At 49.1% G+C, this 27941-nt stretch overlaps 1 protein-coding gene and 1 long non-coding RNA gene across 11 annotated transcripts in view; one reads left to right on the plus strand and one right to left on the minus strand.

The window, feature by feature from the left end:
• On the minus strand, positions 1–18938 carry LOC104001252 (uncharacterized). 2 transcript variants are annotated; one of them, XR_001707418.3, is made up of 5 exons: positions 18750–18938; positions 16562–16758; positions 14722–14869; positions 10167–10356; positions 1–9423 (listed from the first exon to the last, which is right to left on the minus strand). It is a non-coding gene; the product is annotated as an uncharacterized LOC104001252 (long non-coding RNA). The 2 variants fall into 2 exon arrangements; XR_672968.5 differs by lacking the exon at positions 14722–14869.
• P2RY2 (purinergic receptor P2Y2) overlaps positions 18103–27941 on the plus strand; it is a 26505-nt gene continuing 16666 nt past the window's right edge. For 2 of the 9 annotated variants that reach the window (XM_016921564.3, XM_016921569.3), the window contains exons 1-2: positions 19026–19222; positions 26740–26910. The gene's annotated coding sequence lies outside the window, so the exon portion shown is untranslated. Of the gene's footprint in view, positions 18429–19021; positions 19223–19251; positions 19375–19728; positions 21336–22843; positions 22969–26739; positions 26911–27941 lie in introns of those variants that run through there. The other 7 variants (XM_063784307.1, XM_016921568.4, XM_016921565.3 and 4 more) reach the window with 7 other exon arrangements.

Here is a 27941-nt window from a genome sequence, read left to right on the forward strand (position 1 = left end):
TTTTTTTTTTTTTTTCTGAGACAGGGTCTGTCTCTGTTACCCAAGCTGGAGTGCAGTGGTGTGGTCTCAGCTCACTGCAACCTCCACCTCCCAGGTTCAGGTGATCCTCCCACCTCAGCCTCCTGACTAGCTGGGACTACAGGCATGTGCCACCATGCCCAGCTAGTTTTTGTATTTTTTTGTATTATTTTTCACCATGTTGCCCAGGCTGGTCTTGAACTCCTGGGCTCAAGCAATCTACCAGCCTCAGCCTCACAAAGTGCTGGGATTACAGCTGTGAGCCACTATGCCCATCTAAAACATTTTCATCACCCCAAAAGAAAACCTGCTTAAGCAGTCACTCTGTTTCCCCTACCCCTCAGCCCCTGGCGACCGCCAATCTGCTTTTTGCCTCTGTGGATTTATTTATTCTGAATATTTCACATAGATGGAATCATATAATATGTGACTTTTGTATCTGGCTTCTTTCACTTAGCACAATATTTTTTTGAGGTTTGTCCATTTTGTAGCAGTATCAGAACTTTACTGCTCTTACGGTTGAGTAATATTTCATTGTATGAATGCCACATTCTGTTTATCCATTTATCTGTTGATGGACATTTAGGTTATTTCTACCTTTTGGCTATTGTGAATAGTGCTACTATGAACAATTCATGTATAGGTATCTGATTTCAATTATTTTGGGTGAATATTAATGCATGATTTGATTTTTAAAGAAGGTGGTATTTCCTCACAGGCTTTTAGGAAGCTGATCAAACTTATGGCTCTGGTTATGGGCCAGGGCCTGTGAGAAGGGAGTTTCTGTCTTGGGCCAGGTTGAGGTAATTATTTCATCAACAGGTTGGATAAAGACATGGCGCACATGTATCAGGTTCACCCATGACAAAAAGTCAGGAAGGGTGCTAAAAATCAACGCAAATATTTAAAATGGGAAATATATCAAGGCTTGCGTGTGATTTCTTCAAAAGATTGCCCAAACACAGGCTATGGGAGAACTGGTTTACCAACAATGATACAAAAAGGAGCTCAGAGTTTGAGCTGACCACAAGCCCTACACGAGCTAAGGCAGAGGCTGCCAAACAAACAAATGCAAATGCAGGCTGCATTAACAGAGGCATAGCATCCAGAACAGAGAAGGGACTGCCCTACCCTGCTCCACACTCAGCCAGGCCCAGCTGGAGCTCTAGGACCTTTCTGACACTTTGGGGTATGTGCTGAGTCAAGAGAGGGTGACCAGGCTATAGAGGCCTGAAAACCAGGCCATGTGACAAGTAGGCAGAGGACTGAGTGGGAGCAGGGTGGCTGGAGCAGAATCTTTGCTGCCTAGGGTCTGCAGGGCTATCCCCCACAGAGGAAGGCATTTTTCCTAGCAGGGAGTGAGATCTCTTCACTTTAGGGTTGGGTGTGCAAAGCGAGCAGGGGAAAGATTCAGAACCTCAGGTGAGTCCAGGTGATCCTGGGAGTCAGGTGGCTGCCCTGGCATTCCCATACTGAGAAACATATTTAGCATGAGGGGAAGAAAGGGGCAGAAAGCATGAATCTCCTTGGTGTTGGTTTTATCTCCTCTTTTCTCCTCCCTCCTCCTTTTCCTCCAGGCTGGCACCCAGCACTGTGCTATCCTAGGAAGAAACAGCTAAATCCCAATGAAAATTAAGGATTTTTGTCAGAAAGATTAGCTTAAATCAACAGGGTATAATTTAACTGGCTGGCTTGTAAAAACCCAGGAAAAGGTTTTGTGCCTTTATGGTGAATGAAAAAAAGGCAGGATACACAATTGTATTATACATTATGACCAGGTTAAAATGCCTAGAAAACCTTAGTATCAAACACAACAAAATCTTAATGTCAGTTACCTGTGTGAATCAGGACTGTCAGGATTTTTTATTTTCTGTTTTATATTTTTCTGTATTTTTCAAATACTCTGCAATGAAGAGGTGTTACTTCTAGCGTCAGAAAAAACAAAATCCTTTGTTTAGTACTTGAGAACTAATTGAACTGTGTGCCCCACCCCCTTCCCTACTCTGTGTTTCTTCTGGGCCCCTGGATCTCCCTGCCAGGGCCTTGTTCCCAGGAGGTGGTTGAGAAATTTCGGTAAACGCATGACGTCTTGCTTGAAGAGTCAGACAAATAAGTGATTCTAGGGCAGGAAGGAGAGCCCTAGCCCACTCTCAGGTGGAAAAGACCTGAAGGGTGGGGAGCCCACAAGATGGGCACAGCCAATGTGATCGGGCAATCCCCAGGGTGGAGTGGGCCTCTCCCCTCCTGGCGGAGGCTGCATTTGGCCATCAGCCTGGATGAACCCAGCCCGGGCAGGGAACATGGGCTGCCTAGAAGGGGACCTGGGGAGCCCATGTGGTGTGTGTGGCTGTGTGGCAACAGCCTCCGACACTGCCATGGGAAAGCATGGATTCCCTGAACACCTCCCTAGTATGCATTGGGCTGACCCTTTCTTTACACACAGTCATTTAATCCACACACTAACCTACCAGGCAGGCGTCTTTATCCCATTTTACCAGCAAGAAAATCCACTTCAGAAGGATTAAGGGTCACGCAGCTAGTATCTAGCAGAGGCGCTCTTAACCACCATGGCATACTGCCTTGAAACAGTCTTCAGCTTCCCGCTTGGCAGAATGGCCTGTCTCTTGCCTTTCAGTGTCTCTTGCCTTTCAGTGGCCCCACTGATGGTTTAGTGATTGCATGTGATGACACTTTAACTGTGGCCATGGAGAAAGGAGCTACTGCTCACTTGTTCATCTCTCAGGGATGGCAGAGGCCTCATCCCCACCCCTTCCCCTGGCTCTCCTGGACTGTTCTGGGCTGTGGGGGGAAGATAAGGCTCTGTGGCCTTGGAGATAGGGAGGAGACCCTTGGGGAAGTGACTGGTCTCAGGTCTCAGGTCTCGGGAAGAAGGCTGGTCTCAGGTCCCAGGTTAAGGTGAGTTCCCATTGCTGAGGGCATTATAATCAGGGCCTGAACAGGTCAGTTTGGATTCTTCAGAAGGGAGGAGCAAAGTGATTTTTTGAGCCAGCCTTTAGATCACAGCCTAGGCTGACAAGTGTATGGCTGCACAAGCCAAGAAGAGCCCCTTCTCTTCTTAGAAGCTCAGAGAAGTTGCAATCAGATAGGACTTGAATGTGAGACCGCCTGAGACTACCAGGTCCATCTGGGTTTTGCTGCCCCCATTCGCCCCGAAACAGCTGTTTTCTCCTAGAGTGGGGGCTCAACCTCATGGAGACACCATGGGAACAAATGGCTCTGACATCTAGAGTCCAATGTACAACTGTGTCCTCACACGAGACCAGAGGAACAAGGGTCAGTGGAGACTCAGGGTTTCAGAACCTGCTCTCAAGAAACGGTGTGGCGCTGCCTGTCCCTTGAGTGTTTTATGGGTACAGACACAAGGAAAGGCAAAACTAGAAATATATATACACTCACAAATAAAAGATTTCTATTTTTAAGTATATAAGAAATATGTTATATATATAATTATATGCATCAATAGATAAGTAAATAAAAATTAAAATCTAGATATTTATACATATAAATTTGTAGCACCGTCTGCCAATCTGGTGGCATTTCCCCATATATGTGAGAAGAAAAAGAAATGTACATATGTGACTAGGCGCAGTGACTCACGCCTGTAATCCCAGCACTTTGGGAGGCCAAGGAGGGCGAATCATGAGGTCAGGAGTTCGAGACCAGCCTGACCAACATGGTGAAACCCGTCTCTACTAAAAATACAAAAATTAGCCAGGCGTGGTGGTGCGTGCCTATAATCCCAGCTACTCAGGAGGCTGAGGCAGGAAAATCACTTGAACCTGGGAGGTGGAGGTTGCAGTGAGCTGAGATCGTGCCACTGCACTCCAGTCTGGGTGACAGAGCAAGACTCCCATCTCAAGAAAAATAATAATAAAACATAAATAAAGAAATGTATATATGTATACACACACACACACACACACACAAAATATCCATTTATGTATACTTATACATTTTGCTATTATATATGTATATATATAACTATATAGCGTAATATATACTAATATAAACATCTATGGATAAAATAAACACAAGTTAAACATACACACACACACACACACACACACACAAATGCACCTGCATTTATACCAGAGGCCATTAGGCCCTTTTGCAACCTACTAGCAGCGACAGGAGCCAAAGAAGCCACAGAAGTCTTTCCCTGCCAGTTCCATGTAATCCCATGCTGATGGCAAACACCTGGCCAGAGACTTTAGAGGCCAAGGGAAAACTTCCCCTTTGCCCTCTAAATATTTGCTGAAACATCAACTGACCAAAGGCAGATGAATAGGAGAAAAGGCAGACACATTCATTAATGTGCATGAGGGAGAACTATCGAGTGGCGATTCCAAGCCCCAGATGGGGTACAGAAGCTCATATGTCCTTTTTCATAGGGGAGGGAGAAGATAGGAATGCAGACAATTTTTCGAGGGATGGTAAATGATTATTAAGGAGAATGGATGGGCCAGAAAGACAAAAAAAAAGGGCAGGTGGACAACAAGACCACAGAGGGCCTTTCTATCCTTTAGATTCAAAGATTCTCCCATTTCAGGACACTCAGATATGGACAGCGGACAGGGGTAGAGGTGGGGCAGTGGGTTGGTGCCTTCCCCACCCTGGGTCAGAGGCTGTCAGAGCCTAGGCCCACCCACTCATGGTGTAACCATGGGTATCCTGGCCACATGCCAACAACATGGTGTTTATGTGGCTCCCGATGAACCTTCCTTCTCCTGAGGGTGGGGGAGCCTGGCCCCTGGGCTTAGGGTACACCTCTCTCTGAACTAAAGAAACATTTCCTGGCAGGGCACAGAGGCTCATGCCTGTAATTTCAGCACTTAGGGATGCTGAGGGGGGGCAGATTGCTTGAACCCAGGAATCTGAGACTAGCCTGGCAAGATGGCAAAAACCCATCTCTACAAAAAAATAAATAGAAAAATTAGCTGGGCATGGTGGGGCACACCTGTAGTCCCAGCTACATGGGAGGCTGGGGTGGGAGGATCACTTGAGGCCAGGAGGTTGAGGCTTCAGTGAGGCATTATCACACCACTGTACTCCAGCTTGGATGACAGAGAGAGATCCTGTCTCAAAACAAACAAACAAAAAAAGTAAAATGAGAAAGAAGAGAAATTTTATATCATGTGCTGGGGGGAAGGGGTTGTCCAAGCTGGGCACTGGGCACACAGAAGATAATTATCAATTTCTGCTTTTGGATAGAGGCAAACAGACCCAGGCCCAGCCCAGGAGGCTTGGTGCTGAGGCAGGGGGACACTTCAAGAATGCAGGAGCCAGAGGAAGGGTCCCAACTCTAGGAACACATGCCCAGGGAATTTGGAGGTCTAATTCTTCCTTCCCTGCCAGTTCCAGGAAGGTCTCCAATAGCCTTTGGGGCCCACACTGGTGGCCTCAGAACAGCCAGGGGTATGCTGAGTCTGTCTGCTATCCAGGCCCCAGATACAGAGTCATGGGCAGCCCGGCTCGTCCTGCTGGACATCAGGAGCGTCACGGCTGCCTCATATGGCCCGTTGGGTAACTGGGAAGAGGCTGACGGTTTGTGGGTGTTGAGTAACCACTGGGCTTCCTGAAACTTCTAGTTTCTTTCAGGACCACTCCCCATCTTCCTCTTTCAGGGCCGGGCTGAGGGCTGGGGAGTATTCACATGCCCACATTCATTTATTCATTCATTCAACAGTCTCTGCTCACCACCTCCCCTGCTCCTGCCCTGGCCTGGGCTTGGGGGGACCCAGAGAGACGTCCATAGGGTTCTGCCCTCCTGGATTCTCTGGCTCAGACGATGGCCCCATCATATACTCCTGCAGCCAAGGCAGAAATCCAGGCATCAGCCCGGACTCTTCCCTCACGCCCCCTCGTGTGCCCCCTTCTGTTTTCCTGCAGTGCCCTGATGTCCTCTGTTGCATCGTTTATCATCTTTTATTCTAAAGGCTCCAATTGTCCATTTCCCCATCTAGATGCAATGAAGGCAGAGGCTGTGTCTATCTTGTTCCCTGCTGTATTCTGGGCACCTGGCACAGTGCCTGGCACTTAACAGGTGCTAATTAAACACTGTTGATTGAATTACTTAGTCCCTTTGATTCCATTTGCTTGATATTCATTGAATCCATACCCTCCTGTCTCCCCCAGCCGCAGTCTTTGCTCAGATAATTCCACCTGGGTACTGGAGCGGTTTTCAGACTGGGCTGCTTATCTTACCTCCACCATTCAGTCTATTTTCCACATTACGGCTGGAGTGGTCATTCTAAAGTGCCCATCTATCCTACTCTGAATCCTTCCCTGGCTTCCCATTACTTACAGGAACAAGGCCACTTTCCTGGGATGATAAAAAAAGGACAGCAGATATGACTGATGAGACTAATCTCCATACCCTGTGAAAATGCTCAAGAAGATATGCAGAAATCCAAAAGCTTGCAGTGATGCTTTAGAAACTAAAGATAAGAGAAGATCACAGGGTAAAGTGCAAGGGAGAAATTGCGCTAACCAGATGGTAGATGGGGCCAGATTGAGAAACACATTCTTAGACAACACACCACCTGCTACTCCCTTTGGAACAGAACAGCATGTGTCATCTGTGCCGTTAACTGACCATGTCTTATCCCCCACCCTTCAAGGCCTTTAAGGACAAAGGCCATATCTAATTTATCTTGGTATCTCTGGCACCCAGCACAGGACTTGACACATAGTAGGCACTCAATACATATTTATTGAATGAATCAGAGGATTAAATGAATTAATGAATGAAGAACCGAAGGTTCCAAAGTAGATAAGAGAGACTAATCCCCACTGCCTACACCAGTCCCAGAGACTCAGGGGCAGCAGTGACCAGATGGATGTTTGGTCATAGCTTAACAACACAGGAATTATCTTCCAAGCCGGTCAGAATGATTGAGGGAATGGATTCTGGGATCAGATCATGTAGGTAGTTATGGTTCCACCAGATTTTAGCTGTGTGAGCTTGGACAAGTTATATAACCTCTCTGTGCCTCACCTTGGTCATCTGTAAAATGGAAACAGTAAAAGTACTATTTACAGGAATATTGTACTGTTTACAGTACTGTTTACAGAAATGTTGTGAGAACTAAATTAATGTGTGTGCATAAATTTAGCACATATGCATTTAGTGTATATATATACACAAATGCACACACATAATAAATGAATTTACATACACAGAGTGCTGTTCAAGTGCCATGATATGATGATGAAAATTCCCCTAATCGACCCCGGTCAGCTTCGTTTTCTGTGTCTACACTGGCTGTCCAATGGTGGAAATGAGACTTCCACAATTATTAAGCTTTACTGCATAAGGTTGAAACGATCAGGGGGCAGTCCTTAGCCTGGCTTTATTTCCACCTGATCAAGAGAGAGTGAACAAAAACAATCAATATGGAATCTGTGAGAAGATCTCACAGCACCGGCAGGAAGAAAATTGTCCTGAAGGTTCAGATGAAGAGTTTATTATCTCAGAAATGATTTTCTGTAAGAAAGAATAAAACTCTAAAAGTCATCTGTTTGGTATTCTCAAAACAAACAAACAATCCAGGAAGCTTTGATTTAGTGGTTATTTGCTGAGTACCTCCCAAGTGGGCAAAAGATATGAATAGGCAGTTCATCTAAATGAAGATGCAAATGGCTTCCAAATATATGAAAAGATGGTTGGTCTCACTCATAAGAGAAATGCAAACCACAACTACAGTGAGCTATGATTTCTCACCTATCAGACTGGCAAAAATCCAAGAGTTCCAAATGAAAGGTTATGAGGCCATAGGGATTTTACTTTGAGGAATTCGCCCCTCCTTCATTTTCAGCCCTGTTGTTTAGCCGAGATTTCCTCCACTCCAGCTCTGGGGTTGCCCTGCCTGGCTTAAGCTTGCTAATTTCTCATCATCCAGAGATCATTAAAAATTATTAGGCTGGGCACGGTGGCTCATGCCTGTAATCCCAGCACTTTGGGAAGCTGAGGTGGACAGATCACCTGAGGTCAGAAGTTCGAGACTAGCCTGGCCAATATGGAGAAACGCCGTCTCTACTAAAAATACAAAAACTAGCCGGGCGTGGTGGTGTGTGCCTGTAATCCCAGCTGCTCGGTGGGCTGAGGCAGGACAATCACTTGAACCCAGGAGGTGGAGGTTGCAGTGACCCGAGATTGCGCCACTGCACTCCAGCCTGGGCAACAGAGCAAGACTCCGCCTCAAAAAAAAAAATTATTGGGCGACCTTGGGCAAACTACTTAAACATACTGAGCTTTAGTTTCCTCATCTGTACAATGCAGACAAAAGTAGAGATCCATTAAACACAGCCAGTACAGTGTAAAAAACAGCACCTTCTACTGACTTTGGTAATTTGATAAATATACATTTAAGTATATGTGGTTGACTAATCTAAAGATTTAAAAAGGCCAGGTGCAGTGGCTCACGCCTGTAGTCCCAGGACCTTGGGAGGCTGAGGCAGGTGGATAAGTTGAGGCCAGGAGTTCGAGACCAGCCTGGCTAACATGGTGAAATCCCATCTCTACTAAAAATACAAAAATCAGCTGTGTGTGGCAGCGTGTGCCGGTAATCCCAGCTACTCGGGTGGCTGAGGCATGAGAATTACTTGAACCTGGGAGGTGGAGGCTGTAGTGAGCTGAGATCCCACCATTGCACTCCAGCCTGGGTGACAGAACGAGATCCTGTCTCAAAAGAAAAAAAGGTTTAAAGAATTACAAACTTGATCTTCACCTTCAAAATCATTATAGAAGCTAAAAGCAAGAAAAACCTAAAAAGTATAGCAAAGAACAAAAAGTAAAGCAATAAGGAAGCACAAAAATGAAGTAAAATGAGGCCACATTATTATGAAATATATATAAACAAATTAAGCTAAGTTGTTGAAGGCAAATAGTTTTATATTCTCATGTTTAAAAACAAAATTCAACTACATAATATGCTGCTTACAAGAAATACTTAAAATAATACAGAATATCCAAATACATGTATTAAAGATAAACATGTGAAAAAAGAGAAAAACAAGTATTAAAAGAATATATGGGGAAGAAATGTTGGAGTAGAAAAACCTTTCTAATTATGACTCAAACTCCAGAAGCCATAAAAGAAGAGATTGGCCAGGTGCCATGGCTCACATCTGTAATCCCAGCACTTTGGGAGGCTGAGGTAGGAGGATCACGTGAGTACAGGAGTTTGAGACCAGCTTGGGCAACATAGTGAGACCTTGTCTCTACAAAAAACAAAACAAAATTAGCTAGGTGTGGTGGTGCACGCCTGTAGTCCCAGGTACTTATGAGGCTGAGGAGAGAGGATTGCTTGAGCCTGGGAGGTCAAGGTTGCAGTGAGCTGAGAAAATGCCACTGCACTCCAGCCTGGGGGACAAAATGAGACCCTGAATAAAAAAAAATAAAAATAAAAGATTGATAAATTAAATCACAGAAAAATTAAAACTTCTATGTTAAAAAAAAGTTACAAACCTAAGTGCTATGATTTGAACATGTCCTCCAAATTTCATGTGTTAGTGACTTAATCCCTAAATTCATTGTTGATTGGAAGTGGGGCCTTCAGGAGGTAATTAGGATTAGATAAAGTCATCAAGGTGGGGCCCACATGATGGGACTGGTAGCTTTATAAGGAGAGGAAGAGAAACCTAAGCTAGCATGCTTGCTCCATATTGCCATGCGATACCTCTCACCATGTCATGCTACAGCAGGAAGGCCTTCACTAGATGCCTGAACCATGCTCTTGAACTTCCCAGCCTCCAGAATCATGAGCTAAATAAATCTCTATTCTTTATTAATTACCCTGTCTATGGTATTCAGTCATAGCAACAGAAAATGGACTAAGACACTAAGTAAAACCTAAAGACAAATGACAAACTAGGAAAAAATATTTTCAATTCAGGTCACAGACAGAGGGATGAATAATCTTCCTAAAATACAACAAGCTAATGCAAATCAGTAAGACCAACAACTTAATAGAAAAATGGCTAAAGGATATACAGTCATGCACCGCATAGTGATGTTTTGATCAATGATGAACTGCATATACAACAGTGGTCCCATAGGATTATAATACTGTGTTTTTACTGTACCTTTTCTATGTGTAGATATGTCTAGATATACGAATACTTACCATTGTATTACAATTGCCTCTAGTATTCAGTACAGGTACAAGTTTGTGGCCTAGGAGCAATAGGCTATACCATATAGCCTAGGTGTGTAGTAGGCTATACCATCTGGGTTTGTGTTCACGTTCACACAATGATGAAATAGCAAAATGACACGTTTCTTAGAAAGCATCCCAGTCTTTAAGCAACTCATGACTGTAATGGAAAAGGAAATGGAAATGGATCATAAATTACACTTTTGTTATGAAGATATGCACTCAAAACAAAAAAAAAACCTGACAAATTAAAACTACACTGAGACATGACTTTTCACCTATCAGACTGGCAAAAATCCAAAAGTTTGATATCACAGTGTTGGTGAGGCTATGGAGATACAGGCACTCCCATACACTGCTGGTGGAAGGGTAAATGAATACAATCTCAGTGGCTGACAATTTGACAACAGTTATCAAATCTTCAAATGCACAATCCTTTTGATCGAGTAATAAGTTTCTGTGAAATTTTCCTCCATATATTTACACCCAAGCAAAAAAATATGTACAAGGCTATTCATTGCAGCATTGTTTGTACTAGCAAAAAATTGGCAACAACCCAAATGTCCACCAACAGAGGACTGGTTAAATACATTATGGTATGACTATACAATGGGATACTATGCGGCCCTTAAAAAGAATGAAGAAGCTTCCAATGTACTGACTTGGAAAGATCTCCAAGATACACTGTTAAGTGATAACATGCAAGGGTCAGTGTGTATCTTTATGATACTCTTTTGTGTTTTTTCAAAAAGGAAAATGAGGGAAGCTGAGGCAGATGGATCACTTGAGGTCAGGAGTTTGAAACCAGCCTGGCCAACATGGTGAAACCCTGTCTCTACTGAAAAAAATATATACAAAAAATTAGCCAGGCATGGTGGTGCAAGCCTGTAGTCCCAGCTACTTGGGAGGCTGAGGCACAAGAATCGCTTGAACCTGGAGGGTGGAGGCTGCAGGGAGCCAAGATCACGCCACTGCACTCCAGCCTGGGTGAGAGAGCGAGACTCCATGTTAAAAAAAATTAAAAATAAATAAAAATTAAAAAGGAAAATAAGTGGAAATGTTTGTATTCACACAAAGGAACTCAAGGATACACAATAAACTAACAAAAACACTTTCCAGGTTAAGAGTGAAGGGAGCAGTGGAAATCAGGCAACTGAATGATGGGAGATGGAGGGAGACATTTCTCTGAATATCTTTTTTTCCTATACTATAACATTTTTGAACCATATATTACTCATTCCAAATTTTAAATAGAAAAGTTAAATGACACAACAAGTTTACATTTGGAAGCACAGACAAAGCTATGTTGGCTAAATGCAAATGAAATAAAGCAGGGGATGGTAGTAGTGATGTAAGAAATATTTTTAAATATGGCTAAAAGCATTAGATGGGACAAAAAGGGGACACTTTTATCTATAAAAATATGTAAGCCATAGTGAGGATGTACTTTTATATATTGAATAACAGAGGATCAAAATAGATGAAATAGCAATAGAAGGAGAGGTTGATATAAACAAAAAAGTAGTGGGAGACACATCATTTTCAGCCTGCTGGGTTATATAAGGGAAAAAGAAATACTGAGGCTGGACGCAGTGACTCATGCCTATAATCCCAGCACTTTAGGAGGCTGAGGCAAGCAGATTGCTTAAGCCTAGGAGTTCAAGACCAGCCTGGGCAATATGGTGAAACCCCATCTCTACTAAAAATATAAAAAATTAGCTGAGTGTGGTGGCACCGGCCTGTAGTCCCAGCTGGGAGGCTGAGCTGGGAGGATCACCTGAGCCTGGGAAGCCGAGGTTGCAATGAGCTGGGCTGGGCAACAGAGCAAGACCCTGTCTCAAAAAAGAGGAGAGAAAGAAAGAAAAAGAAAGAAAGAAAGAAAGAAAGAAAGAAAGAAAGAAAGAAAGAAAGAAAGGAAGGAAGGAAGGAAGGAAGGAAGGAAGGAAGGAAGGGAAAGGAAGGAAGGAAGAAAAGAAAGAAGGAAGGAAGGCAGGCAGGCAGAAAGAAAGAAAGAGAGAAGAAAACAAAAGAAAAGAAAAAAAGGAAGGAAGGAAACGAAAGAATGAAAGAAAGGAAGGAAGGAAGGAAGAAGAAATAAAGAGAAAATTATTTTTCAATATTATATATGTGTGTTACTTACGTATATAGTACAACTAGGCAAATAAAATATCAAGAGGTGAATCTATAAAAAGAAAACACACATCTCCCTTAAAAATATCCATGGAATGCATAAAAAGTAAATTATAAAAAATAAAATATTCACCAACTACAGACTTTACCCTTTCTTTACAGACTTTAATTTAACCTTTCTTCCTCCACATACCTGCAACCAAACTAGAAACTCATAACATGTTTAAGCAATAAAAAGAACTCCAAAACCTAAATATTCCCCTAAAAAGACTTTTGGTTGTGTCAAAGAGTAATTACAAATTCAATTACTACTATATTATAGTATTATAATATATAATATTTTATATATATTATATATATTATTGTTATAATAATTTATAACAATTATAACTATTGTTATAAAACAATGATAAAGAAAGCTTTACATATCAAAATGTATGTAACATAGACCAAGCTGAATTCAGAGGGAAATGATAGCCTTAAAAATGCTTACATTATTGAAAAAGAATGACAACAAAATAGGTATTCACATTTATTTATTTATTTATTTATTTATTTATTTATTTAGAGACAGAGTCTTGCTCTGTCACTCAGGCTGGAGTACAGCGGCATGATCTTGGCTCACTGCAACCTCCAACTCCTGGGTTCAAGTGATTTTCACGCCTCAGCCTCCCGAGTAGCTGGAATTACAAGCGTGTGCCACCATGACTGGCTAATTTTTGTATTTTTAGTAGGGACGGGGTTTCATCATGTTGGCCAGGCCAGTCAAACTCCTGGCCTCAAGTGATCCACCCACCTCGGCCTCCCAAAGTGCTAGGATTACAGGCATGAGCCACCGCACCCAGCCTAAGTATTCACTTTAATAAGCTTGTAGAAAAAGAACAGAAAAGCTACCCAAGGTAATTAAGAGGGAGAAAATAGTAAAGATAAAAGCCAGAACTTAATTACTTAGTAAACTATAGAGCTGAGAAATAAATTCAAATGTGTTTTAAACAAGCAAGCAAAAAAATTCTTTAGTATGGCATTATAAAACCCTTCGTGGCTTGGCCCTGGTGAACCTCTTAACTTTATCCCTTGACAGTGTCCCTGCACGCTCAACTCCTGCCATTCTGAACTATAGACTCCTTGCTATTTGAACTCAGCAACCTGGCTGATGCAGATAAAATTTTGGAGATAGGGCTGATATCCCTGATTCTTTGAGCTCCTGTCACTTCTTACCACTGACATTCACTAGTGAAGTCCACCTGCCCTGTAAGGCCCAGCTCAAAGGCCCCCTCTTCCAGGTAGGCTTTGTGGATTCGAACAACTACAACACAAGCCAGCGTGGGAGGAGCACCGCTAGAGTGGGTGAACCCAACATGTGTAGATTAACAGGTTAATGAGCGAAGCTAAACCCAACTGTGGGCATGGAGGAAAGCTGGCTACTGGAGGTGGCATTTGAGCTGGTTCATGGAGGAGAAATGGGATTTCAGTCTACTGGAGCAGGGGAAACAGCCCCCCAGGAAGAAGGAAAAGCATGAGCCAACATGGGGGCGTGTGTATGAAAGGACAGAGTGTTTGGAGAATGGTGGGACGTTCCATGTGACTGCAACATAGAAGGCTGAGGAGGAGTGGGGACAGGTGAGTGAAGAAAGGTCAGCAGGGCAGGTCACACAGGGCCCTGAAGGACACTGCGCCGAGGGCATATGCTTCATCCTGCCACTGGTGATGGGGAAGGGTCAGAAGTATTGTGAGGCTGGGACTGCCAGACAGTGAGTTGCCTGAGCCTCACCCTGAGATGGAGGAATGTGGGGCGGTGGATGGTTTGTGGGAGATTCCATAAGCTGGCAGGCTGCCCAGGAGGAGCTAGGGGGAGATGGGGTCAGAGGCCTGGGGAGTGGGGAAGGGGCCCATCTCTGAGTTTGTTTCTCCTCCCTGACCCATTTCCTGGTTCCTGCACGCCAACACCCTCCCCAACCCTCATCACAACCAGGTAGGGTCTAGGAGGCAGCTCCTGGCAGCCACCCCAGTCACCACAGATAGAGTCACACGGCTCCATCCATTTGTCTGTCCCAGCCCCCAGAGGGGCCTCTGTGGTCAGGTCTTTGTGTCTGCACAGTGGCCCTCTTTGTCCTGAGCAGCCTGTCCCCATCCCACCTCCCTCCTGCCCTTCTCTCTCTCCTGCCTGGGTCACAAAAAGCACCAGCTTCGAAGAGAGCCAGGCCAGAACTCTGATCTTGGCTTCCCCCACTGAGTCTCTGTGTGACCCTGAGCAAGTTACTTTGCTTCATGGATTTTTAGTTTTTTGGTTCTGTGAAAAAGAGCTGTTGTAAGCAATCAAACTCCTGGCAAGGAGTTTGGCCTGCCACCCGGTGCTGAGACCCAGATAACAAATCATGAACTCGGAGACTCTTACCTCATCCTCATGCTGTTCACTGGACCTCTTACCACCAGCTCCCACCTCATTCTCACCCTCACCCTTTTGGCCAGTGGCTACCATTCTCCCACTTGACAGACAAGGAAACCAAGGCCTGACGACAGGGCTGACTTTGTGGGCATGTGACCTGGACAGTAAGGGTCATGATTTGAAGTGTTAAACACTCTGCCATCACCATCTTGAAATTCTTAATTTTTTCTTATTTTTTCATTCTTTTGTTGGAAATTTTTAATTTTTGAATGAGGGGCCCACATTTTCATTCTGCTCTGGGTCCCGCAGATTAAGTAGCTGGTCCTGCTTGAGGGGAGATGGAACAGAGGCATGCCCAGGCCTGGACTAAGCTTCCTGCATCCCAGGCGGCCTCACTTGGGTGCCCGCATCCTGGCATGCTGAGAGCCAGAGTTTCCAGGCTGCGTTTGGCATAAGAGCCCTGGACCCTGCCCAGGAAACCTGAGGAGCACAGTTCTCGGCTGGCAAGGGAAGGGAGGATGGTGCAGGTCAATGCAGCAGTTCAGGGAGCAAGTAAGACAAGGCTGCTAGAGCCGGCCCAGCCCTGTGTAACTGGAGCTGCCAGTGTGGGTCCCAATGCCATGACCTAGCCATAACTCTGGGAACTCAGCAGGGCCTTCCTTCCCATCAGGCTGCAATTCTGGGGCCAGGAGACCCACCGCAGATTCACTGCTTTGGACATTCGCTTCCCCTTTCTGAACCTGTTTCTCTACATGTCACATGAGAATAAAATAATGCCTATCTCACAGGGTTCTGGAGAATATTAAGCGAGATACCTTAAACTTAATGACTAGCACAAAGAAGGTGACCACTAAAATAGAGTTCTTACTCATTCACTCATTATATGCTGTGACAAATGTTCAGGGACAGGGGTCAGGTACGGTGGCTCACGCCTGTAATCCCAGCACTTTGGGAGGCTGAGGCGGGTGGATCGCTTTAGGCCAGGAGTTCAAGAACAGCCTGGCCAACATGGTGAAACCCTGTCTCTACTAAAAATACAAAAATTAGCAGGGTGTGATGGTGCACACTTGTAATCCCAGCTACTTGGGAGGCTGAGGCAGGAGAATCGCTTGAACCCAGGAGGCGGAGGTTGCAGTGAGCTGAGATCACGCCACTGCACTCCAGCATGGGTGACAGAGCAGGACTCCATCTCAAAAAAAAAAAAAAAAAAAGAAAAATTATTCAGGGACAGTGCTAGGTGTTGGCCATTTAATTGTGAACAGAATGGACCCTGGCTCTGCTCTCAGAGAGATCCCTGTTAGAGGGGGAGACAGGCAGTGATAGCAATAACAGCATGGTAAGTGGTGGGGCACCTGGCCTGGGTCTTCGAGGACCCACGGTGGGGAGCCAGAAGCAGGGGGCACTGTGGGCAGAGGGAGCAGCAAGCGGCAACAGGAGGCTGGTCAGAGGTGAGAGGTGAGGCAGAGAGGCAGGGAGGCTGGAGTGGCAGGCTAGAGAGCTAGGCTTTATCCAGAGGATGGTGGAGCCACCAGAGAGTGTAAGGCAGGGTATGGCATCAAGGGGCAACAGAGACACCACTGTAGCCTGGGAAGGGGGGATTGGAGCCTGGGCCAGGGCAGAGGCTTCATCCCCAGCATGCATTTTCAGAGCAAGTTTTCCCAGGGGCAATGAGAGAAGTTGAGAGAAGGAGGATGAAAAGGCCTGAATGAGCCAAATACCTCCTCAGGGCTGGAGAGACAGGAAGCCTCCTAATACATGGGAGAAGCTGAGGCTGGAACTTTGCCCTTCCCCTCCTGACCTGCTACTGCTAATGGAACCCTCCTCCCGCCCCTATGGTTCCATTACCTACCTCCAGGGGACCATTACTGTGCCTGGGCCTTCACCATTAGCCTGCCTTGGCTGCTTGGTTCCAGGGAGACTCCCTCGATGCTATTCCAGCCTTTCAGATGGCCTGTTGTGTGACGCTGGCTGTGTCTCAATTTCCGGTTTGATCAATGGTTTTACATTACTTCAGCCACAAAATCTTTCATGTACTTGCAACAAATTCTTACCAGGAAATGTAAATAAACAAAAATACAAAAGCAAAGGTGCTCAAGTTGAAGTGGGATGGGAGTTCCCCAGGCAGCCCCAGGTAAGGGGGACTCTGTTGGGGGATTTGAAGCCTGCTGGGCTTGATGACCTCTGAAACCCAGCGATGGGACTGCCTGGGGAGGATGTCAGGAGACGAAACTTCTAGGCCCTCATTACATGGGATACTAACGCCTTGAGCCCAGACAGCTTGGGATGATGAATAAAACCATGAAAAAAGAATTTAAGGATAGGGTGCAGGGGCTCATGCCTGGAATCCCAGCACTTTGGGAGGCCGAGGCAGGAGGACTGCTTGGACTCAGCAGTTTGAGACCAGCCTGGTCAACACAGGGAGACCCCATCTCTACAAAAAATTTACAAATTAGCCCGGCATGGTGGCATGTGCCTGTATTCCCAGCTACTTGGGAGGCTGAGATGGGAGGATCCCTTGGCCCTGGGACGTAGAGACTGTAGTGTGCTGTGATCATGCCACTGCACTACGGCCTGGGTGACAGAGTGAGGCCGTTTCTCAAAAAATTTAAGACAGGCCAGCAAGTGAGAGATTAGTATTACTCCCTTTTGCAAAAGAGGAAACTCAAGCTCAGAGAGGAGTCATAGGACAGGTGAGGCAAGACTGGAATCTAAACCCAAGGCTATGGGGTTCAAGGACTAGGCCCCTTCCTCTGCTCCTCAAGCCTCACTAAGTCACCTGTGTGGTAGCTGAAACGCTGTATGTCTCAGGAATGCAGTTTCCTCAGCTGTAAAGTAAGGGAATTGGGCCAGAGCAGGGGCAGAGCCCTGGGCAGGCCACCAACCAGATTTGCCCGCTGAAGGCTAAGGTCGAGCCTGGGTCCTCAACTTGGCGTCAAAGAAACTTGTTTCTCCTGGGCTAAATGGCAGTGACAGTATAAGGTTTGAAGTTTTGGAAGAGGGGAGAGAAAGAGAGGGTTGGCTGGAGTTCCAGTGCCCAAAGGGTCTTCCCCACACTGGAACCTGAAGGCCTAGGCCCTATAACTCGGGCTATGAGGATACTTAGGTCCCTGGAAGGTGCGTGGCCCAGCTTAGACAACAGGCGCAGGAGGCTAGACAAGGGGCCTTTGTGTCTCCCAAGCAAAGGCCCCAGCAGGACTGCAGAGGCGGCTCAGCCACTGTGGGCTGTGTGTCCACTCTGCTACTGCTCCTGGTGGGGCTGCAGCCAGCACCCTTCCTGGCAGCCAGGCCCAGTCAGCTGATATGGAGCCCAAGAGGGCCCAAGGCCCCGAAGGCCCTGGGCAAGTTCCTTGGCTACAGGAAGAGGCCTCCTCTGCACTTGTCCAGCCAGCCGAGCGATTGGCTCCATTTCACAGGAAAGAAGACCCTGCCAGGGAATGGAACTGGGTCAAGGTCTCCCAGAGTCAGTGCTGAAGCCAGACAGGAACCTACACTCCTGATTCCTAGACCAGAAATGAGAGAGAGGCGGGGTGCTCATTCATTCATCCATTCACACCTTCAAGGATTGAGCACCTCCCAGGACCTCTAGGACAGCAGCAGGAAGAAGGCAGACCTGGTTCCTGCCCTCGGGAGCTCACAGTCTCCGAACGGGTCAGACATGCAGCCAGTAGCCCGACCAGGGAAGGCCGTTAGAGTGGGGTTGACGACAGAGAAGAGAGGTAAAGCAGCTCAAGATAAGGGGCCAGAGAGAGTGGGGAGTTCAGGGAGCTGCTGATAAGATTAAGGCAGGGAAAGTGGGGAGCACGGGAGAGGCGGGATCCTGAGTACCCTGCTTTCCTAACCACGGTAATGGAGAGAGGCACCCCCTTCCCCCACTTTCAAGCAAGGGAGGTGCGTCCTTAGCCTGGGGTTCCGAGCAGGTATCTCCCAGTAGCTCCCTTCCTGGCCAGCCGGGCTGGGGCAGGGGCGGGACAGGGGTAGGGTGGCGCGGTGGCTGGGCGCAAAGGTCCCGCAGTGGGCCACGCAGGCACCGGGCTAACCTGGCAAAACTTTGGCGTCTCTGAAAACCTCTGGTAACCAGCTCCCTTCTAGCGTGAGGGAGCCGGGCGGCCTCCTTCTGGCCCGGCAGTGAGAGCGTCGCCGCCCGACCCTCCCGTTGCAGCACCGGTACAGACACGCTGACCCCGCGGCCGTGTCGCTGGGCGGCGTCCCGGAGCGGGTGGCGAGGTGTCTACCCGGGCGGGTTGAGGGCGGTGCCAGGGTCAGTCAAAAGTCCGCCCCGCCCCCTGCCTGGCCCGGCTTCGGGGTTGGGGAACAGCGCAGGGAGGTGGGTAGCCGGGCTCCCAGGCACGTGGGTCTCTGCGGCGGCGGCGGGACCCGGGCACTGGCACCCGGGAGCGGCGGCGACGGCACCCCGAGAGGAGAAGCACAGCGCAGTGGCGAGAGGTGGGGCGCCTGGAGGGAACAAGGCGCTGGGAGAGGCCCGGGGAAGCGGCGGGCCAGACTGGCGCAGGTGCGGACTGGGCGCGGGGCAGGGGAGGGCGCTGTGGAGCGGCTGTAGCCCCGGGGCACAGTTGCGAGCCGGCGTGTAGCGCATAACTGGACGGCTTGAACGCGCCTGTGGGTCCGTGGTTGAACTTTGTCTCCACGGGAGCGTCGGTCTCGGTGAGTGTGGACGGGCGCCCCAGTAGTGAGGCTGTGCGCGTCAGCGTATTGGGGAAGTCTGCGTGTTAGCGGGTGAGTGTGTGCGCCCCTCGGGGCGACTGGCCAAGCCTGCGGAACTTGTCTGTGTGTGCTCGGATGTGAGCGTCCCCGTGGCGTGAGGCGATGGGCGGTACCCAAAGACGCGAATCCCTGGAGACCCCCTACCACTGTCCTAACCCCAGGGTCACTCTGGGTGGCCAACTACCATTGGTAAGGTTGAGGGGGCAGTTGCAGGGAGTGGGCGGGGGAGGAGGGAGTGGCGAGGAAGGACAGTTAAGCCTCTGTCCCCGGACTTTTAATCTGGCAAATGGTGCAGTAGAAAGGGTCAGTCAGGAGAAAGGCGATACCCCACCCCCCAACCCGAAGGCTGCCAGTGGCCCTCTTGGGGTCCTCCAGGAGCGCAGCCCAAGGGTTGGGGACTGCTGGAGACCAGAATTGCCAGCTCGGGATTTGTGGGGTCCATGGCTGCTGTTCCTCTCAGCATGGCATCCCCAGCTTCCCAGGACCACAGCCTGATCTGCCTGGTTTGTTTTGGATCTAAGCTGAAATAATTATGAGTTTTGAGGATCTGGGTGGAGACCCAGGCAAGTTTATTACCTGTGGGTGGAAGTGGAAGGAAGAAGATTCTCTGAGCAGACAGGTCCACAAGAGAGCTCTGGAGACTCAGAGATCTATGTTCCAATCCTGTCTTGGCCACTGGGTGGCCTGGGCAAGCCGTCCTTTCTCTGAGCCTCAGTGGCCTCGTCTGTAAGAAGGGACTAATGATACGGAATTTGAGGGCTGTTGAGGAGCTGATGAGTGTGTCATGTTCAGCACCAGTGTCCCCCCATGGGCAGGCTCACAGCTTGGGGATGGGAAGTCAGTCCCTGGAAGGAGCCTCCCAGAACCAGAATCCCAACTGTGCCCCTCCCTAGGGCACAAGCCTTCCACAGGACCAAGCCTGAACCCTGTAGCCTGGGACTTCAGGTATTTGATAACTGGGGCCTGCCAGCCTTTCCAGCCACCTCTCCCGCCTGACTCTTTACCTTGCAGCAGCTGCCTGGAGTCTCTCATTTCTTGCCCCTGGCCTGTTGCATATTCTACACTCCCTCTCTGATAAGCCCTCCTACTCTCACCTTCCTCAACTGGAGAACTACCCAGACTTGGGACCCAGCTCAGATGTTCTCTCCTCTGGAAAGCCTTCCTTGATCCCTACAGCTGGGTTGGAGCCTCTTCTAGGCCCCTACAGGCCTGGGGCTGACAGCCCTGGTCCCACCTGAACCGTCATGATCTATGTCTGTCTCCTCCTTTCCTCTTCCCAGGTCTAGGGGCTCCTGGAGGGCAGAAACTGGGTCTTATTATTTCTGTGTTGCCAGCACCCTGCACAGGGCTGAGCTGAACTGAGAGAGCAGCAGTGGCCCCCATCCCCTGTCTCTGGCACCAGCTTCTCCAGTAAAGGCCCAGCTGCAGGGGAGCTCCATGTCACTACAAAGAAGGGCAAACCAGAATCTGGTTATCAAAGTGGGTGGCACAGTTTGCCAGAACAGTGTGATCTGGGACACTGTAGGACCTTGAGTGCCCAGGCTAAAGACCTAGATTTTATCCTGAAGGCAATAGGGAGCCATGGAAATTTATGAGCAGAGGAGTTTCATGGTCAGAGCGGCATTTCAGAAAGCGCTCTCTGGCTGCAGGATGGAGAATGGATCAAGTACTGCCAAGTACAGGGAGGTCAGGGCATTTGTGATGTCAACACTAGAACTGTCCCAGGAGTTGTTTGAACCCTAATTGAGCCCTTGCCCCTTGGCCAAACACTTTTCCCTGAGCCTTCAGATGCTCCTGCTGAGGAATTTGGGGACCCGCAATTGATCTCATCCCAGCTCTGTTCCCAGCTGGTTGAATGACCAGTTCCTGCCCTGCCAGGCTCTAAAAGGAGGCCAGAACAAGTAAGATCCTGCATGGGAGAGTATGTGTGTGGGGAGGCTCTGGCACAAAAGGCTTGTCACTCTTTCTCCTCTTCTCCCTGCCTTGGGCTGTCTTGGAGTCTGGTCAGAGGGGTTGGGGATCCCAGTGGGCAACCCTCAGAAATGACTACCAAGCTTGGGCTGTGGAGTGAGGCTGTGACTCCTCTGTTTCTGTCACCCTCCTGCCCTGGATGCGTGGGGCTCTAAGGCTGTGGATCCCCCAAGGACCAGCTAAGAAGGTGTGAGGGTATCACCAGGGCCTCATGAGTGACCCCATGAGAGCTTTGACTTAATGGCTATAGTCTTTAGAGAGGCCATTGTCCCTCTCTAGGTGTCAGTTCTGCCATTTGTAAATTGAGAATGGTGATCCTTGCTTCTTTGAGAGCAGAGTTGCTACAAGGATTAAGATAGTGACCAGGGAAGAGCTTTATAAGCCTTAAACTGCAGTGCTCGGAGGAGGAATGTGACACTTACAGACTTAAATCCATTTTGAAGACTATAAGAGAACATGGGTGCAATAGCAAGGGATTGTGCTTGTTATTGAAATTTGATTACTGAATGCCTTCCTCCCCCACCCCCTCTGCAGAGATGGCTTCACTAGTAACGATTTACAACAATCCATTTTGTCTTCCTATAGCCCTGTTAGGGAGGAATTGTATCTCCATTTTGCAGATCAGGAAATAGAGGCATGGATTGTATCCTGCCCAGGGTCACCAAGCTGAGGTGAAACCTGGGGCTCCAGTCCACCTGCCAGCTTAGCCCTCCCCATCTGAGACAGAGCCCTGTTAGGGTTAGGCCTGGTCCTCTGGCTTCCAGGCTGAGGGGAGTTTGAATTCTGCCCTGGGAACCTGTGTTTGGGGCTTTCTTGTGGCCAGATTACCCAACTGCTGATAAGATAACGCCTGCCCAGACCTGCCCACGGGACCAGAGATGCCTTGTTGATCTGGTGAGGGGAGTGGGGGTTGCCCCTCATGCCTTCCACCCAAACTGCCTCTCCCCAAACTGCTTTCTGTAGGCCTGCTTGTTATACCCTCTGGGCCACACCTTCCTCTTGGTTGCCCTTGGGTCCTGAGGCCTGGCCTTCCCTTATTACTGGGCCCTGATAGGAGGAGGCTGGCTGTGTGGGCCACTCTGACCTCTGTACTCATCCAGCGGCCAGTTGCAGGACTAGGCTAGGCCATCCCTGCTTTCTCTCTCTGTCCCCATCAGCCACCACAGGTTGGGCTCAGAGCAGGTGCCAGTGGGTCTTTGGGAAATGAGTGGCCAGGCGGGAGTAGGCATGGAGTAGAAGGGGAGGCTTTGCTCCATGGAGTGCCATAGTTGGTTCTGGAGCAGAGGAGTTCCTCCACCCCATCACCCCATCTCCTAGGCCTGAGTCTTTCCTGGTCCAAGATGAGTAGCAGGAGTTTCTGGTAGGAGGGTGAGCAGCCTGGGCCCCACGGAACAACTCCTTGACCCTCTGCCCTGGTACCTTGTCACTGTCATTGTAGCTCCTGAATGAGAGGCCTGGGTGCTGGAGCGAGGGAAAGGGACCTCCCTCAGACTTCTGGGGCTTTATGTGGCCTCTCCCTCCCCAGGTCTGAGGAGAGCCTCTGGGTGTCGACCTGGCTTCCTGGTGAGTGCCCAGCCACCCAGCCCTGGCTTGTAGGAGGGGGACTCTTGCCATGGCTGGGCTGTTGCAGGAAATCCAGGGCCAAGGGACCTGCTCCTCTCATGGCACCACCGTATGTGTCGTCTCCTCCTTGGTCTCCCTCCCTCCAGACTCCCTGTCCCATCTACCTTCCATGTGGCACCATCTTTGTAAAGGTTGACTCTGACCATGTCCTTCCCCTCTTAAGCCTTCCATGGCTCCTCAGTGTCCTTAGAATAGAGGCCAAGCTTTTCAGCCTGGCATTTGAGCCTTTTCAAGTGAATTCCTCAGGCTCCCACACATTCCATGCCACCTCACCCTCCACAGTAGCCATGTAAGACCTCCCAGCCTTTTTCCAGCAGGTCACACTTTCATCCACCAAGTCTTTGCTCATGCCTCTCCTGCCTTCAGAGCCCTCCTCCCTCTTTGCCCACCTGACAAACTCCTAATCATCTACCAGTTTCCAGCTCAGATGACCCCTCTTCTGCAGAAGCACTCCCTGACCACCTCCCCCAGGCCAGGTAGGAGTTGCTGTGTGCTCCATAACCCCTGGGCTTGCCTTGGTTATGGTTTATTCACCCAAGTGGATTTGGTCCATGTCTGTGTCTTTTTCCTCAGCCTGACTGGGTACTCCTCAAGGGCCCAGCAGAGTGCAATCTGAGTCTGAGTTCACAAGGTCCCTCTGAGGCCAGGTGCACCAGAGCATAGGCAAGTGTTTGCTGGGACTTTGTGGTTCCTGGGAATGTGATTTAAGATTTCATTACTGTGAATCCAGACCCCTGTGGCTCTGAGAATCTCAAAACCAAAGGCTATCAGGAGCAATGAGTAATAGAATTGAAGAAACACAGCCTTCACACCCGGAACCAGAGCCTCTTGGAATTAGACTGCGAGAACCAGGGAACTCAGAATCCTGGAGGTACCTGGAGGGGGCCATCTCAGAATCAGAGGCTCATGTGGTTCCTGGTTGATGCTTTCATCCCCCTTTCCACCTTGGATTCTCCATCCACCTTCTTTCCTCCCAAGCGGGACCCTTCCTGCTCCTCCTCAAATCTTATCACAGTTCCCCTTCCAGGGACCTTCCTGACTGCTCTGACCATGACCTCTGTCCCTCTGCTGGGGACACCTGGGAGGGCCTCCCTACCAAGCAGTGTCATGGGCTCCTGAATTTCAGTGTCTCCCTGTTGTGACAGGCAGACACAGCCTCCACATTAGGACAGTTCATGATTTGCTAGCGCCATGGTGCACCCACCTGCCCCCTTGTCTTATTCCTCATGAGCTGTCCCATGCAGCAGTGATTCTCCCCATCTGACCACTGAAGAACCCGAGGCTCTGAGAAGGGGGGCTGACTTCACCAAGACTGCACAGCACAGGTGGCTCCAAGTTAGAGCCTGAACTCAGGGTTCTTGCCTCTTGAATCTGGAGGCATTTGGCTGTGATAGGTTGGGGTGGTGTCCAGGATGTTGTGGTTCTGAGCCTGTTTAATTTAGTAGCATGTCTCTGTAGCCCTGTTCTGGGCTGTGCTGGGTTCCAGGTGAGATGGGTGGCTTGGGGTCCTGCTCTATGTTGGGGGTGAGGTGGTCAAACCCACACTGACAATAGTTAGAACACTAGACCTTGAGTAAGCCCCTTCCTCTTTAGAGGTCTTGGCTTTCTGATCTGTAAGCCTGGTTGATCTAAGACTTACCCACTCTGATGCTGCTCTGAGCTCAGCCTTGGTGAGTGGCCTCCACAGCCAGGATCCTAGGGGGGTTCCAAAGAGGGAGAGAGCATCTGGGAGGGGGTAGAGAGCCCAAGGGCCTCCTGAAGGGGAGACCTAACACCACAACAGCACCGGCTGATAGCATCTGAGGTTACCCCTTAGCCATTTCCTCAGACCAGCCCTGGTGCTCCCGGTGCAGAAGCATGTCAGGCAAGGCAGGGGACCTGCTGGCCTTCAGCCCCTTGAAGGACATTGGGGAGGAGCCAGCGTGACTTCTAAGCTCCTCAGCCTGTGCACTCTAGCCTTGCCCTCTCCACTCCCCTCAAGCCACCAGGATGATGAGCAGTTCCTCAAACGTGTCATGTCATCTCTTGTTCATCCTCACTCTGCTCCTCTTCTCTCTCCAACCACCTGACTCCTCGTCTTCCAAAATGCAGGTCAGGCGCTCTCTCCTCCAGGAAGCCTTCCCTCATCACCCCTCCAATCCTGTTAGGGGCCTCCTTGGCTTCCTCCAGGCCTGATCACCCTGTGTTATCATCGCCTGTTTCTGAGTGTGCCTCCCCTGACCTTGACAGTGAATTCCTTGAGATCTGACCTACCTCAGAGTCCACAGGTGCCCTGCCCAGCAGTGGGCATAGATGTGGCAACCTTTGTGAAGGGTGAGCGAGTGAAAGAGTATGGTGGCTATCTGGCTTCTGCTGGGGAATCCCTGGACTGCCTTCCCCCTGAGGATGGCCTTCAGTGTGGGAGACCTGATCTGTGGTTATTCTGGTTGTGACCTTCCTGTATCCCCTTCCCATAATTCCTGCGAAGCTTCCTGCCCTTCTTGTCTTCCTGAGATACCCCCACCCTCCATGCCTTCTTTACCTGCTGAAATATTCTCTCTTACTATTTCATAAAATAAGCCTAAATCATCTAACTAGCTCAACAACCTTCTGAGGCAGGTACTGTTCTGATATTGAGAGGAAATTGAGATCTGGGTTTTGGAGTTAAGAGACTTGTCTTACCACTGGAAAGAGGAGAACTCGGATTTCCCACCTGCCTAGTGCCTCTCTTGCCCCCTCAATGAGGTTCTGGCACTAGGTCCTCTGTTTTCCCTCATAGCACCCCACTCCTGGCAGAGACAGGCAGCAGGGGTCTCCACAGTGGTGACAGCACATTCTCCCCTACCAGGCTAGACAGGGTCTGCCACCAGCCAGGGAGGCACATTCGAGAGCCACTCTAGTGGAGGGGCTGGAATGTCATCCAACCACCCTGGAAATTCTGCAGTGGCCTGGGAGCTGCCCAGCTCCTCCTCCTGACTTTGGCCTCACTAGCCTAGAACCACAAAGAGAAAGACCCAGACTGGGGTAGGGGCAGAGCCAGGTCAGGGGGTTACAGGTCTGCATGCTAGGCTTGGCTCTGCCCTTGGCTCACTGGTGACCTTGGGTGAGACCTTGAGCTACCCCTTTCTGGCCTTAGTTTTTCTACCTGTGAGATGGGTACAATAACCACCCATCTGAAAAGAGTAAATCCTGAGCCCTGCCAATTGGCATTCCTCTGGCAGAGAACTGAGCAGACAGGCAGAGAGCTGTGGGGCCAAAAAGGGATGGTCAGGCAGCTTCCTGGGAGAGGGCCTGGGCCTTGCAGGGCAGGAGGTAGTGGTCAGGGGCACAGCCTCTGAAGTCAGACAGCCCAGAGTGGCTATGCCGTTTGCTAGCTTTGTGAGCTATGAGGTTATTTAGCCTCTCTGAGTCTCAGGATTCAACGAGAGGAGGTATATGAAGCCACCTAACACAGAACTTGGCACAGGGACAGCACTAAACTCTTGTTGTGATATAGGTGTTAGATGATAAGGGAGGCCGTCTCTGAGCAATGATATGACCATGGGACTGCTTTTGTTGTGCCTGAGACAGGAAGATGAGGGCAGGGACAGAGAGGATGGGTTTTCTGGAGGGATGGCGGGGACCAGATCAGCCAGGGTCTGAGTGCCAGGCTGAGGAGCTGGGACAGTTGCCTGAGGGGACTAGGGAGCCACAAACATGGCTCAACAATATATGGTTGGATTTGTGTTTTAGGAAACTACATGACTGCAGTGTGAAAGGTGGACAGACGGGGCAGGGGTGGAGGCACGGAGGCCAGTGAGGAGGCTGGTGCTGTGGACTGTGGAAGCACAGGCCTCTGGCTGCAGTGTGGGGACCGCGTAGTGCATGTCCGAGGAATTTCACTGGTTGAACTAACAGGACTTGGTGAGTGGTGGGCTTCCAGCAGGGTGGGGAAGAGGGAGGTTGTCCAGGCTGTATCAGAGGTTTGAAACCTGGAAGGATGGTGGGGACCCTTCTCAGAAATGAGAACCACTTGTGGAAAGTGATATTCTCCATTTTAGCCTGTTGAGTCAAGGCATTTTCTAAGGAGGAGGAGACAGGGTGTGCACCTGGGTGCAGCAGGGTGAAAAGGCTGACGATCCCTCACCTCGTCATAGTCTCTAGAGTAGATCAGTGGGGAGCTACCAGCCCACCGGCCTTGTCAATCTGAGACCACCAGGCAAGGTGCACTCAGTAAGCAGTGGCCCAGAGGCATTTCCCATGTGCACCCCCGCCCCTGTACCCAAGCTATTCCTGCAGTGCCCCCATCTCCTCTCCCACATCCCCCCACCCTTGTACTGCACTTCCAGCTTGGGAACCTGGGCTCAGCTGTCGCAGGCCCACTCCTCCATCCTAGGCAAATGAAGATGGAAAAAGAAAAACTCAGGAGGTGCATGTTCTATTTCTCCTGTGAGGTACCTGAGGTGCTGGTGAAGGGTGGGACCTGCCCACACAGAAGGTCCCCTCCACCAGGCAACTGTCCCCTCCCTGAAACCCTGTGCTTAGTGTGCACAAGGGGCTCCAAGGTGAGACAAAAACCATGGCCAGAATTCGGGAGGGCTGGGCTCTAGTCTTGGCTCTGTCCCTGACTTACTGTGAGGCTTGGGCCTCAGTTTCCTCCTCTGTGAAACAGGGTTTGACACAGGAGATTTCTTTTTTTTTCTATATATATATACTTTAAGTTCTGGGTTACATGTTCAGAACGTACAGTTTTGTTACACAGGTATACACATGCCCTGGTGGTTTGCTGCACCCATCAACCCATCACCTACATTAGGTATTTCTCCTAATGTTATCCCTCCCCTAGCCCCACAACCCCAACAGGCCCTGGTGTATGATGTTCCCCTCCCTGTGTCCATGTGTTCTCATTGTTCAACTCCCACTTATAAGTGAGAACATGCGGTGTTTAGTTTTCT

This window comes from Pan troglodytes, chromosome 9, assembly GCF_028858775.2.
Source record: "Pan troglodytes isolate AG18354 chromosome 9, NHGRI_mPanTro3-v2.0_pri, whole genome shotgun sequence".
NCBI lineage: Eukaryota > Metazoa > Chordata > Mammalia > Primates > Hominidae > Pan > Pan troglodytes.